General features: G+C 40.8%; 1 protein-coding gene across 1 annotated transcript in view; it reads left to right on the top strand.

Annotated features, from left to right (window-relative positions):
* MAP3K15 (mitogen-activated protein kinase kinase kinase 15) overlaps positions 1-12,028 on the top strand; it is a 1,103,876-nt gene that overhangs the window by 256,219 nt on the left and 835,629 nt on the right. The gene's annotated exons all lie outside the window — the stretch shown is intronic.

Genomic DNA, 12,028 nt, shown 5'->3' on the forward strand with positions numbered 1-12,028 from the left:
CAGTGCGAAAAGTGGATGTATAAATATGGAGTTAGGTCATGATTTAGGGTGTGGCGGCCAGGTTACTCTGTCACAAACTTAACGGATATCCTGTCCACCTTATTAGAAGTGTATTATATCCTATGACACTTGAAATAAGGTGGGCAGGAAGTATCCCCTCAACAAAACTCTAAAAAAGTTCAAAGGTTCTTACCAACCATCAGTTTCTAGTGCTTGCACAATTGATCCATCCTAATCGGTCAGGATTTAGTTTGCATACAAACACTATTGTGATTTTCACAAGTCTGGCCCACATACAGCATGATTTGAGACTGAGCAGCCAAGAAAATGCAGCTGCAGGATAAGACACTTAGAAGGCATTTGGTTGGGAGTATCTGTTTGCAGTATTGAGTAAGATAAGCTTTGATCCAATATGTATCAGGTGGATTAAAGTACTGTATAGTACTCCACTGTAAGAGTTAGGACTGGAAGGTTTGTCTCAGAGAAATAGGTTATGCAGAGTGATAATAGTCATTTTAAATCTCTCATCCCTTCTATATTGTCAATGTTGTCCACTTTGTAAATTTTCGGAAAGACTACTCCTAAATACCATGTACCATACCAGCCTTTTGCCAACTTGTAATAAGGGATCTCACCACAGATGTAATAAACGCCAGTTACGATGGATTCCATCCCATACAATCTTGAACAGTTATACATGTCTGCATTCACTCGTTCCCACAAACTTATTGTCAGCTTTTGATTGTGTCCTATTTATACACACAAAGCTTTCCTACATGTTGCCAATCTAAACCTAAGTGTCCCTGTTTATCAGGTGTATTGTGTACTGTTTTCTTCTTACTAACTATACCCTTATCTATATTTCTTTCATTACCTTTCTTCTATCATCTACTTGATTAATGAAATCCTTTTCTATCTGTGTATGAAAACATGTTAATTTATTCCAGTGTGCATATGCTGTGCCAAATGTCAGTGTAGGCTCAAACAATCCTGCTACTATATCTATGTTCCTAGCCTTTGCAATGCTGCTCAAATGCTGATTAATGGGGACAAAAGAGAAAACTAAACCATAGTTAGAATAAAAATACTGAATGTACTCTTGATTGTACAGACATGTTAATAATAGACTGCAACTAATACCATAAGTTAGTGGTAAGCTGTGATAAGTGATACCATCTTGCACTGATGAAGGAAATTGTATACACACATAACAATTACGCACAATCATTGTATCAACATACTCATACAACAAACTGTAATAAACTTTGGAAGATAAATCTCCCTTTGTGTCATCTAAATGAAGCAATCCCTCACTCGTATACAACTTATCCTGCTTGGATGTGGCCATTTTCAGCACTGGAGCTGCTGTACTTTGCACCTCTCCTTTCATTGACACACTCATTCCCGCAATAAAAAAATACACACAATCATACATACTATTATTAGACCAATGCACACATATTTACAACTTCTGTGTTTGCCCTTTCCAGGATTCCTGACTTCTGTAGAATCAGAGGAGAAAAGGAAAAATATAAAAGCAAAGTGAGCAAAAATAAAAAACAAAGCAGCTTTTCAAAGTCTTTGCATGATTTACAGCAGTTTTTGCTCTTCAAGAAAGTTCTTCAAGGTTCAACTAAAAGCTCTCAAAAATAGATCAAATGTTCGTTTTCAATAAAACATAGTCTGATGATCACTTATGGTTACTTCCAAAGTGCAATGTCTTTGTTGATTAATTGGCAAGGTTATTTGAAAGCTCAATTCAAATGCAATTTCATGTTCCAGAGTGTTCAACTGAGTTCTCACGGTCAAAACAAATGGACATAATCTTGCTCTGTCATTCTTTACTGACAAGATAGATCCATTCAGGTGAACAGTATCTGTGACTTGGCAGTCTTTTCTTTTTTGTTCTCCTTACAGCACCATCTTCATCTTCACTCTGATGTAACTCTTCTACTGCTTCTGTTATTAATGGGAGTTTATCAGCAACCTATTCATGTGCAGCTGCATGCCATTTATCTCCTTTTACAGTTCTGTTTTTGGTTGCAACTGCTTTAACAACGTTTGCTGTACTGGCAGGAATCAGTTGACTTTGACTTTGCTCTCCTGTACTTTTGTCTGCATGCAGGCTGCTTGCACCTTCACCACTTTGCACAATTTCTGCTTCAGCCACTGCTTCTTTCCTCACAGCTTGGTCAAGTTGAACCCCTTCTTTATCAGCATTCACTCTTGCAGGATCAGCCTCTGTGTTTTCAAGAGGACACTCTTTGCATGTGTGCCTTAAATGGATCCAGTTCAGCGACCAGCACACTTCACAGCTGTTGTTGTCACCAAGATAACTTGATGCGGCCCTTTCGACCTCGGCTCTAAGCAAGTCATCCTCAAATGCTTCTTTACTTCAATCAAGTCACCAGCTTTCAAGCTGTGACACTGTTCTTGGGTCGGTTGAACTGTTTCTGCTTCAACCTGATGAGACAAAGAGTGAACCACATCAGCTAGACCTTGGCAATATTCCAGTATTAAGTCATCAGATATGTTCACAAGTCCATTTGCAGATACTGCTGGTAGTCTCATTTCACGACTCATCAGAATCTTGTGGGGAGACAGTTCTGTCTTCCTGTCAAGGGTGCTACGCATGCTCATCAGGACAAGTGGCAATGCATCAGGCCACTTCAATGCTGTAGAGGCACAAACCTTTGCCAATTGAGCTTTCAGTGTTCCATGCATTTGCTCCACCAGTCCAGATGCCTCTGGTCTGTAACTGCAGTGCAATTCTTATGAACTACTGACATCAAGAAATTTTTATTTGTTTCAATGGTGTCACTTTCACTACTCCACTCTTCATAGAAGGTGACGCAATGGAGTGCACAATATCTGGCAATTTGGACAGCATAGACATTGCCCAATGATACAGAACCATTCGATCTTTGGTTTGCTATGTAACGGCAATCTTCTCAGGTAACTGTAATGCATTCAACAAGTTATGAATTCTTTCTCCATTTTGAATGGGTGATCCAGGCGAGGTCATGAAACCTCCCTGCTGCCATAACTGCCCGAAATCATGGACAACACCAAATCAGTATTGACTATCCGTGAATTTTGTCACTTTTGAGCTTCTCTGATACCCAGCATGCTCTTGTAAGAGCAACCAATTCACCTATTTGGGCAGAAACGACTCCATGAAGCCATGACGCTTTAGCCACTTCTGAGAGGGTGAAAAATGCATAGCCTGCTCTGAGAGTACCTTTACTGTCTCTTAAACAGGAGCCATCAACAAAAACAACTTGGTCATTTTCCTCTAAAAGGAGTATCCTGACTATCAGGTCTGGGTTTGGTGCACAGTTCAGTGACATCGAGGCAGTTGTTTTCCATTTCACTCACATCATTTGAATCATCAAAACATTTACAGGCATTAATGTGGCGGGGTTTAAGACCGCACACCTCTTGACCACAACATTTGGGGATCCAAGAATCAATAACACATAACGGGCAAGACGGGTATTGGTCAAATATTGGGTCTTGGACCGGGTTAAAAATACTCCAAATGAATGTGGGACATCAACAATTAAACGGTGTCCTATCACAATGCCTTTGCATTTGCCTATGCTCACGCCAGCGCTGGGCATGGGTTTCAAACAGCCGGGCACAGCAGCAGCAACAGGATCCAGTGTGGCGGAAAAATATACCATTGGCATGTTTGTTCCTCCATGTGACTGCGTCAAAACAGAGAGAGCATAACCATCACATTCATGGTAAAACAGTGCAAACCCTTTCGTTTAATCAGGCATACCCAAAGCTGGAGCTCTGCACAAACTCTCTCTCAACTCAGTAAAATCTTTCATGCACTCTTCGTTGAAGGGTATTGTGTCTGTGACTTCTTGTGTGTCAACTTCTGCAACAGTTTGGAAATTACTGAAAAATTTGGGATCCATCGATGACAATAACTCACCATGTCCCACAAAATTCTGACATCTCTCTGTGTAACTGGGGGATTAATTTGCAAAATTGCTGCAACACTCTCTCAGGACACTTTCCTCGCACCTTTCTCAATTTGGTAACCCAAATACCTCATTTCTTTCTGACAATACTGTGACTTAGCAGGGAAAATATTGTGTCAGTCTTCACCCAAATTATTCAATAATGCTATAGTCTCTTGTCTGCAAGCTTCACTTATATTGGACGCAACCATCAGGTCATCAATATACTACACTAATGCAGACTGAAATGGCATGTTCAAAGACTCTAAGGGCCTGATTTAAGAAAAGTGGTGCTGCACCCATCACTTTTTTTGCACCCTTTAGCGTCCTCCTGACACCACGTGTGCACTGTATCTAAGATACAGAACACCGTGGCGGTTGTTAGGGAACTAGCATCAGAAATGTTGATGCTAGTTCGGAGCTTGGCAGGATTAGAGTAATAAATGGTTGACGCTAATCCTGCAGAGCCCACTGAGGTCCACTGTGAACAATGCTGTGCCTCCTTTTAACACATGCTCTGAGCAGGCATTAAAAGTGCCAATAAATGGCGTATAGAAATCTTTAGATTTCTTTGCACCATTTTTTTGGCTCTCCCTAAAGGAGGAACGCCCCCTTTGCGTACATTATGCCTGACGCAGGCATAATGTAGCGCAAAGGGGTTCAAAGTGACGCATTGCATGCATTGTGCCACTTTGTAAATTTGGGGGCAAATCTAAAATCACACACGGGGAGGAGGGATCAAGTAATGGTGCAAAGCTTGCTTTGCACCATTATTTAATGCCTGGGTTAGGGCAGGCGTTAGGGTACCTGTGGGCGTATTTCCATGGTGAAACACCATGGAATAAGTCCACAAGTTCCCTCCCAAGGCCCCAGGGACACCCCACCACCAACACCAGAGGGACAGCAGAGGATGGGGGACCCCATTCCTGGTATGGAAATTTAAGTACAGGTAAGTATTTTTTTTTAAGTGCCATTGGGTGCCCTGAAATGGGCCCCCCTACATGGCACTGGGTTCAATCACCATGCCCAGGGGACCCTGTTCCCAAGTCCTGGCCAATGGGGAGGTGGGCATGACTCCTGTCTTTTCTAAGACAGGGGTCATGTGGTATGGATAGTTTTGCATCAGAAAATGATGCTAGGCTGGTTAAAGTCATTTTTTTTTACTCTAACCTACCTAACGTCATTTTTTGGTGCAAAACCCCCTTCTTCCATACCACCAGCCCCACCCGGCTAACATATTTTTTTTTACGCTAGCCTACCCTTTCCACCGACTTGCACTATTCCGTAAATATGGGGTCTGGCTGGTGCCCAGAAATGGTTCAAGCCGGTGCTAAACTTTTTGGTGCAAAACTGCGTTAGTGCAGTTTTGCACCAAAAAGTATAAATCAGGGCCTTGGTGTGGCGATTTTGGCCTCGTTGGGCCACATTAGCGTAAATAAAAATGATGCTTATGTGGCGTAATGAGGCACTTCTTCAGCATCTGATTAAAAATGGACAAAGATTCTGGAAACCCCTGTGGAATACGATACCATGAATACACACTGTTGCCAAATAGGAACCAAAAGAGGAACTGACTATCTTCATGCAAAGGCACTGAGAAAAATACCTGTGACAAATCAATAACTGAAAACTATTCTCCTTCACTTGGAATTTGAAACAAAGTCAATGCTGGATTTGGCACTATGGGACAACAGGATACTACAATTTCATTCACCTTTCTCAAATCCTGTACTATGTGATATTTCCCACTTGGCTTTTGCAGACCCATAATTGGTGAACTACATGGACTGCTCAACAAAATCTGCCACATTTGCATTCAGATCTATCTCTCTGTTTGCTGATACCATTCCACTTGTTTCTCCCTCAAATTTGGGTAATCATTTGTAAATGACAGTATGCCACTTCTTCTCCAAGGAACATGAACAAAAGTCCCTCCAGAAATGTCTCTCTCTGCCTGCTGTACATCATTTGAAGATTTTTGATCTCTTCTTTGCCCATCTGCCTTCCCATTTATCTGATGCTCCCCATGTTTGATTATTCTGAACCAACTCCCTAATGTGAATTTTCATTCCAGGTGATCTCATATTCGCAATGTCTCTCGCATCAAATTCTAATCTGTAACTCTTCTTCAACTGGATTTATTCATTTCAATTTCATACCTCTCAGCCAAATGAATTAATATCTCATAAACCTGTCCTGCTCGAACAGTAACATCTTTGCACATGAAGCACAATTCATTTTCATTGTAAGAATCTCATCTGTCTAATTCAAGTGTCCCCTCAATCATCTCATTTAATTCCAATTTTAATCTAGCCATGTTTAATGTCTTTTCTCCCTCAGGCATGTTTCCTGGAACTGATGCTCCACTCAAATTGTCTAAACATTCAGTCAGTTGTTGTACTGATAACCCTTGTAAACTAATGTTATTTCCTCTATCTGGGACATAAACTGTGGTACATTGCATGGAGCTCTTATAGCCTGCTTTTGAGTCATCACAGATAACGCCAGGGAGCACAGGGGACATGTCACATCAATCAGTGGACATACTCTATCATATGTCTGGTTCGAATAAAAAGAATCCATAGGGGTCATGGCTGGCACAGTAGCGCTCAGTATCACCATTGCTGCATTAGTTCCAAAAGGTGAATTTATTGCTGATACTGGATTTGGAATCCAGGGACCACTCTCACTGTTACCCTGGGCATACAACAGGACTACTGGAACTATTGTTGTGGGAACTGGTAATGCTTTTGGTCCTGACAAATGTGTCTGACTTTGCGAGAACATTAATCCTTTACTTTGGCCAGTTAATACTGTACCAGAGCTTGATTTGATTGATTCAAGGCAATATTTTGTGGTGTCATTACTGGGGAATACATTGGCATGGTCTATCTCTGGTTCGCAAATTGTGCAGGTGTCTGTGCATTAGGTGTGGTCTCAAACCGAGTCATTCCTGCATTCTGAACTGGCTGTGGCATAAGTGGAACTTGGACATTTTGAGCTGTATTAACATTGGGGAATGTCAGACAAGGCACTGGGACTTGTGCAATATTTGCAGTAGGCACATTTGGAACTATCAGAACTTGGTTTGTGCAACTGGAGCTGTGGCAACATTCTGGACTACATTCTGATTTACTTATTTTACTGCATTATACGGTGGGGGATGATCTTGCAACAAATTAGTTATAAATTCATCATCCAAATCACTCTCGCTATCTGCTACACTTTTATTTTCACCCAATTTTCTCTGTATCTTCCTCAGATTTCTTTTTGGCTTTAGGCTTAACAATTCCGTCACCTTCCTCTGTAATTGCTGGAAATACCTTCACTGTGTGCATTGTATCTGCTCTGCATCCCATCTAGCTTCTGCTTGTGTCTTTTTTGGTTTCCTCATTCTCCTTTCAAATTTCTGAGCCTCTTTTTGTCTTTCAACTAACTCCCAAATAGCAAGTGCTTCAAGTTGTGCAGGTCTAAGAAGGGGCTTTGATTCATACAACACCCTCCTCAAATTCTCCAAAATTCTCTGTACCAGGGAAAAGCTAAGGTACCTTCCATCTCAGTTAATTTGCACCATTGATTTAATCAAAGACATGCTAAAATTCCTCTCTCCTCCATTACCTCAAATGCTGGTGTACCCTCAAGTGGAGTAGGCTCACCCTCTCAAACTGCAATAAAAACATCTCCTCTGAGCGCGCTCCCTAAAGCTTTGAAAAACTTAATTTCTACACAAATCTAATTAGCAAAGACAAAATCTATGAAGCTGGGAAATAATTTCCAATCCCACAATCCTTTTCAAAAGCGGTTCTCAACCTATAGCAGCGCTGTCTTGTCCACCAATCCTTGCGCGGCTCTTCTTACTAACCAACATATGCCAGCGCGGACCAAATGACGTCACACTCACTCTGCTCAGGCGCTGCAACTCACTTCAGAGCCATCTCATACACCTCTCACGCAAAACCTAAATGCAGATATTGCAAGCACAAAAACCAAAACCTGTCTGCTCACTACGGGTAGGACTCAAACACTTTGAAAGCTGTATGAAATTTCAACTGTGGCCTTTTGCGCAAACAGCTACTCTTCCGGCTATGGCTTTCTCACAAACGCAAGTAAGATTTGACCCACAAACCGCACTCCAATTGGTACGGATACTCCATTCGCACTCAGGAGTTGCCTAATACCAGTCAACAACACATACACTCAAGGGAAATTTTGTTGGATTTTCGACAGGGCTCAATCGACCAACACCTTACCTGCAGACAATAAATAAACCAAGTGTACACTTGCACAATACTTCAGAGTCTTAGGCCTCGAGGGACCTGTTACAACAACCACCGGGGCAATTTTTGAGCACAAAGTACAAAAGTCACTTGGAATATGCCACACAATGCTGGAATTTGATCAACCCTTAGGCTACTCCAAGAACAGCTCATCATGTGGCCAAATTCTGACTCTCCTCTTTACACGACAAAACCATAACTCTGCTAACAAAAACTGTTGGCGCACTGGGCCCAGGAAGGAATTTCTCCCCGCTCTTGGTTCAATAAACCACCAGCGTGCAAGTGAGACACCATCACTGTTCTCACCTATAAAGGCCGACTAGATCTTTGGACTTGGCAAAGAGTGTAGTAGTCAGAATCATTCAATCACAAATCAAAGAATTTATACCACAAACAATTCTAAATGCCATAAACAATTTTTAACACTAAATCAAACTCTAAACCAAATAAAGTTTCAAAGCTTTATTGCAATCCCAAAACCAATGTCACATATATGGTGCACAAAACTAAATTATAAACATACATGAAAACGATAGGCTGACCAAAGCGTCTGAAAAATGTAACCTACTAAACATCAATACTGTTAGACACTCCAAGCGGATAATGTAAATTAACAACACGATGTGCACATCACTGTTAGAATTCAAATCAGATGATGATGACATCAGTGAATCATCAAAATACAGTTTTCATAATCTACTTCAGATTTCAAGTTTCAGAGCTGGGCCATTCCAGTCACTAACACGGATTTAAACTTTCATGTGTGGTAACAGGCTAACACATGCGGACAAAAGCAGAGGTGAAAAAGAGACAAAAATAATTTGGAAAAAATCTAACTAGGGCATCTCACCATACAAATTAAACTGGTTTAAGTGCCTAACTAAAAAGGGAACAAGAAACCACATTTGATTAAACCTCTCCTCATGGGACAGTATACAGCAGTAACTCGTCAGCCAAGACCGTCACCTTCTTCCGGCGTCAGTTGATAGCAGCATTGGGACAGTGCAGAACATGGGCTGCACATAGGACAAATAAGCAGTTCAGAAATACTTGACTGTATTAGTACTGTACCACATAACACAATAAGGCAATTAAACTAAGATGAGTAAACTCATCTGGGGACTTGAAGAATAGGAGGGGTGACAGCAGACTTAAGCAGACTCCGACAAAGTTCGGAAGAAGTAGGGGACAAGATGAACTGATCCCAAGTTCAGAGATTCTCACTAATTAAAACAACTGAAATCCTTTCGATTGCTCCTTCAGGTGGGTGCACTTCCGACGTCAGGTTCGGCATCCAGTAGCTGCAGATGGCACCATCGAATCTGCAACTATTCCAACACATCTCAGCAAAAATGCATTGTTAATTCCATGACTTCATATAATTCTGACAAATATTACATTCTCTTATAACTTGTTACTTGAGAGTTTTCTCTTGTGGAACTAAACCCATTTCGCATAGAAATCCTGAGTTTCCTGTCCTGTTCGACAGCTAAAACATTCTAAAACATGTCTCTTACCTTCAATACAGTAGGACATTCAACATCACATTAACATCCTAGGAAAGTAATTCAGGTCAGAGGGAAAAGAATAAACAAGTGATTTTCCATTTCTGCTATGAAATGAATTTTTCAGGCCTAGTCAAGCTAAGAAGCCTTAGTATATCCAATATGTTAACACAATAATAAACCTATTGCGTACCTTACAATTCATATATGCAAAGCAAAAATATTTCATTGCAAACATTATTTATGACATAGTAGAGCAATTTAAACGTGCATTTATTTTTCTGCACACATGTAACCTACATCAATAAAATTAATTCAATCAATATAAGTGTGATTAATTCATATTCATTTAATACTTTTAATTCCTAATCCACATTTGAATAAAACATTCTTTAAGGTTAACTCATGTTAGTACTTCATTTAATATGAGTGCAGAACTCTCATGCTAAAACATAGGGTCCGATTTTGAGTTTGGCAGATAGAAAACTCAGTCTGCCAAATGATCGACAGGGTGGCTGTCGTCAACGTTGTGACCTACCCACCAGAGTTAATAAGAGTTTCCCATGAGGTGAGCTGGCCTAGTCGAAAACAGGCTACAGCATTGTCTCTGGGTCATAACTGAGCTGGCGGCAATGCTATAGTCTGCAGGGTGCACCAGCACCCGCGCACTGTTCGCTGTGGAGCATTTGCAGACACAAAACAGTCATACATACCTCTGCGATTCATTAGGAAGGGACGCCCTTGACACGCCCCTTCCTAATACCTAATTGGTATGTAGTCGCAAATCCAAGTTACCGAATCGCAAATTGGACTTGTTACATACCAGAACGCATTTTTGGGATCACAAATGGCATGTTGGGCCGTTTGCGATCGCAAAAATGCTTGATACATCTGGCCCTTTTGGTGTTATAGCCAGGCTTCCCATGCAGCAATTCCTCCCCCTCCCTTTGAAGTGTCGCTACTTACTGGAGTGATAGCTTTAACATATGGAAGTAGATTGATTTTGTCTATATGTGCAAGACTCGGAAGAGAAAGTCCAGGTGGACGGTTAAAAATAAGAGATAAAGTAAATGCACTATGTAATTGATCCTTTTTGTTAAAACAAGCTTGTTGTTCCAGTATTGCTCCTTTAGGGTCCATCCAATGGAAATATTGTCATAGAATGTTCTTCATGCCTAAAATAATTAATAGAACTTAACCACAGAGACCTGATGCTTCCGAGATGTAACGAAGCCAAAACAGAGCTAATCCACATGATGTGGAATTGGCAGATAGTATCAAACTGCTGGGATGACTAATAGAATATAAATGAGTGTGGGCAATTTAGTGGGGCACACTTTAGAACACTATGCTCTAGGACGTCACCACAAGCCCAAACAGCAGAAATGTCGACTCAAATGTATTGAACTCACCTGGCTTTCAGTGTTTACTCTGAAAATCTGACCTCGATCTTGGTCCGGAGCCTCTGTAAGAAACACCGGAGCTATTTAGGTCTCCATACCAGCAGAGTGCCTTTATACCAGCAAGGTGCATCAGAAAGTGAATGTGCCTTCTGTGAAAGTCCAAATGTAAAGTGCGTGTCACAGATTTCGTAGACCGCTGTGATGTACGCTTTTGATGACGTGCAAGTGCTAATGTTCTACTTTAATGTCAGCATTTTATGAAATTTGAGATTTTATAGGAAAAGGACACCTTAATAAGTGTTTACCCTGTGTTTGATACTTCACCTGTTTTAATTTAATCCTGCATCGATTGGCACCTGAACTCCTACAGAAAAGTGAGTTTGTCGTTTAACTTATTTTTGAGATGATATGATCGCTATTCTGCGGAAGAAAACGAATGATAATTGATATAACTGGAAAGTGCTGGACATACCTAGAAGGAAAATGACAAATAATAGTATTATTATTATTACTATTATGTAGGTGGGTGTTATTTTTATTATTTCTTTAACTGGTAGTCATTCTATCACAGTTGGAAAGCATGAATATCTTAGTTTATGGGTCCCAGATTCAAACCTGCGGATTGATGGGTGTACATACACAAAGCGCTGCAGCAGACGGTCATACAAAGAGGTATTTAATTAGTTAGGAATTGTACTGTACTGGCATTTCTATTGATTTTTCCCTTCCCCTTGTGAGTCTTACAGCCTTTCTGTTTGGCCCGAGCGTACTCCTAGTTAAAAATCCTACAGAAGTCAGGGCCTGATATAGAGATCGGCAGACGGGATACTGCGTCACAAATGTTTTGTACGTTTATCATGTTTGCCTTA

Source organism: Pleurodeles waltl, chromosome 8 (genome assembly GCF_031143425.1).
Source record: "Pleurodeles waltl isolate 20211129_DDA chromosome 8, aPleWal1.hap1.20221129, whole genome shotgun sequence".
In the NCBI taxonomy this organism is placed as follows: Eukaryota; Metazoa; Chordata; class Amphibia; order Caudata; family Salamandridae; genus Pleurodeles; species Pleurodeles waltl.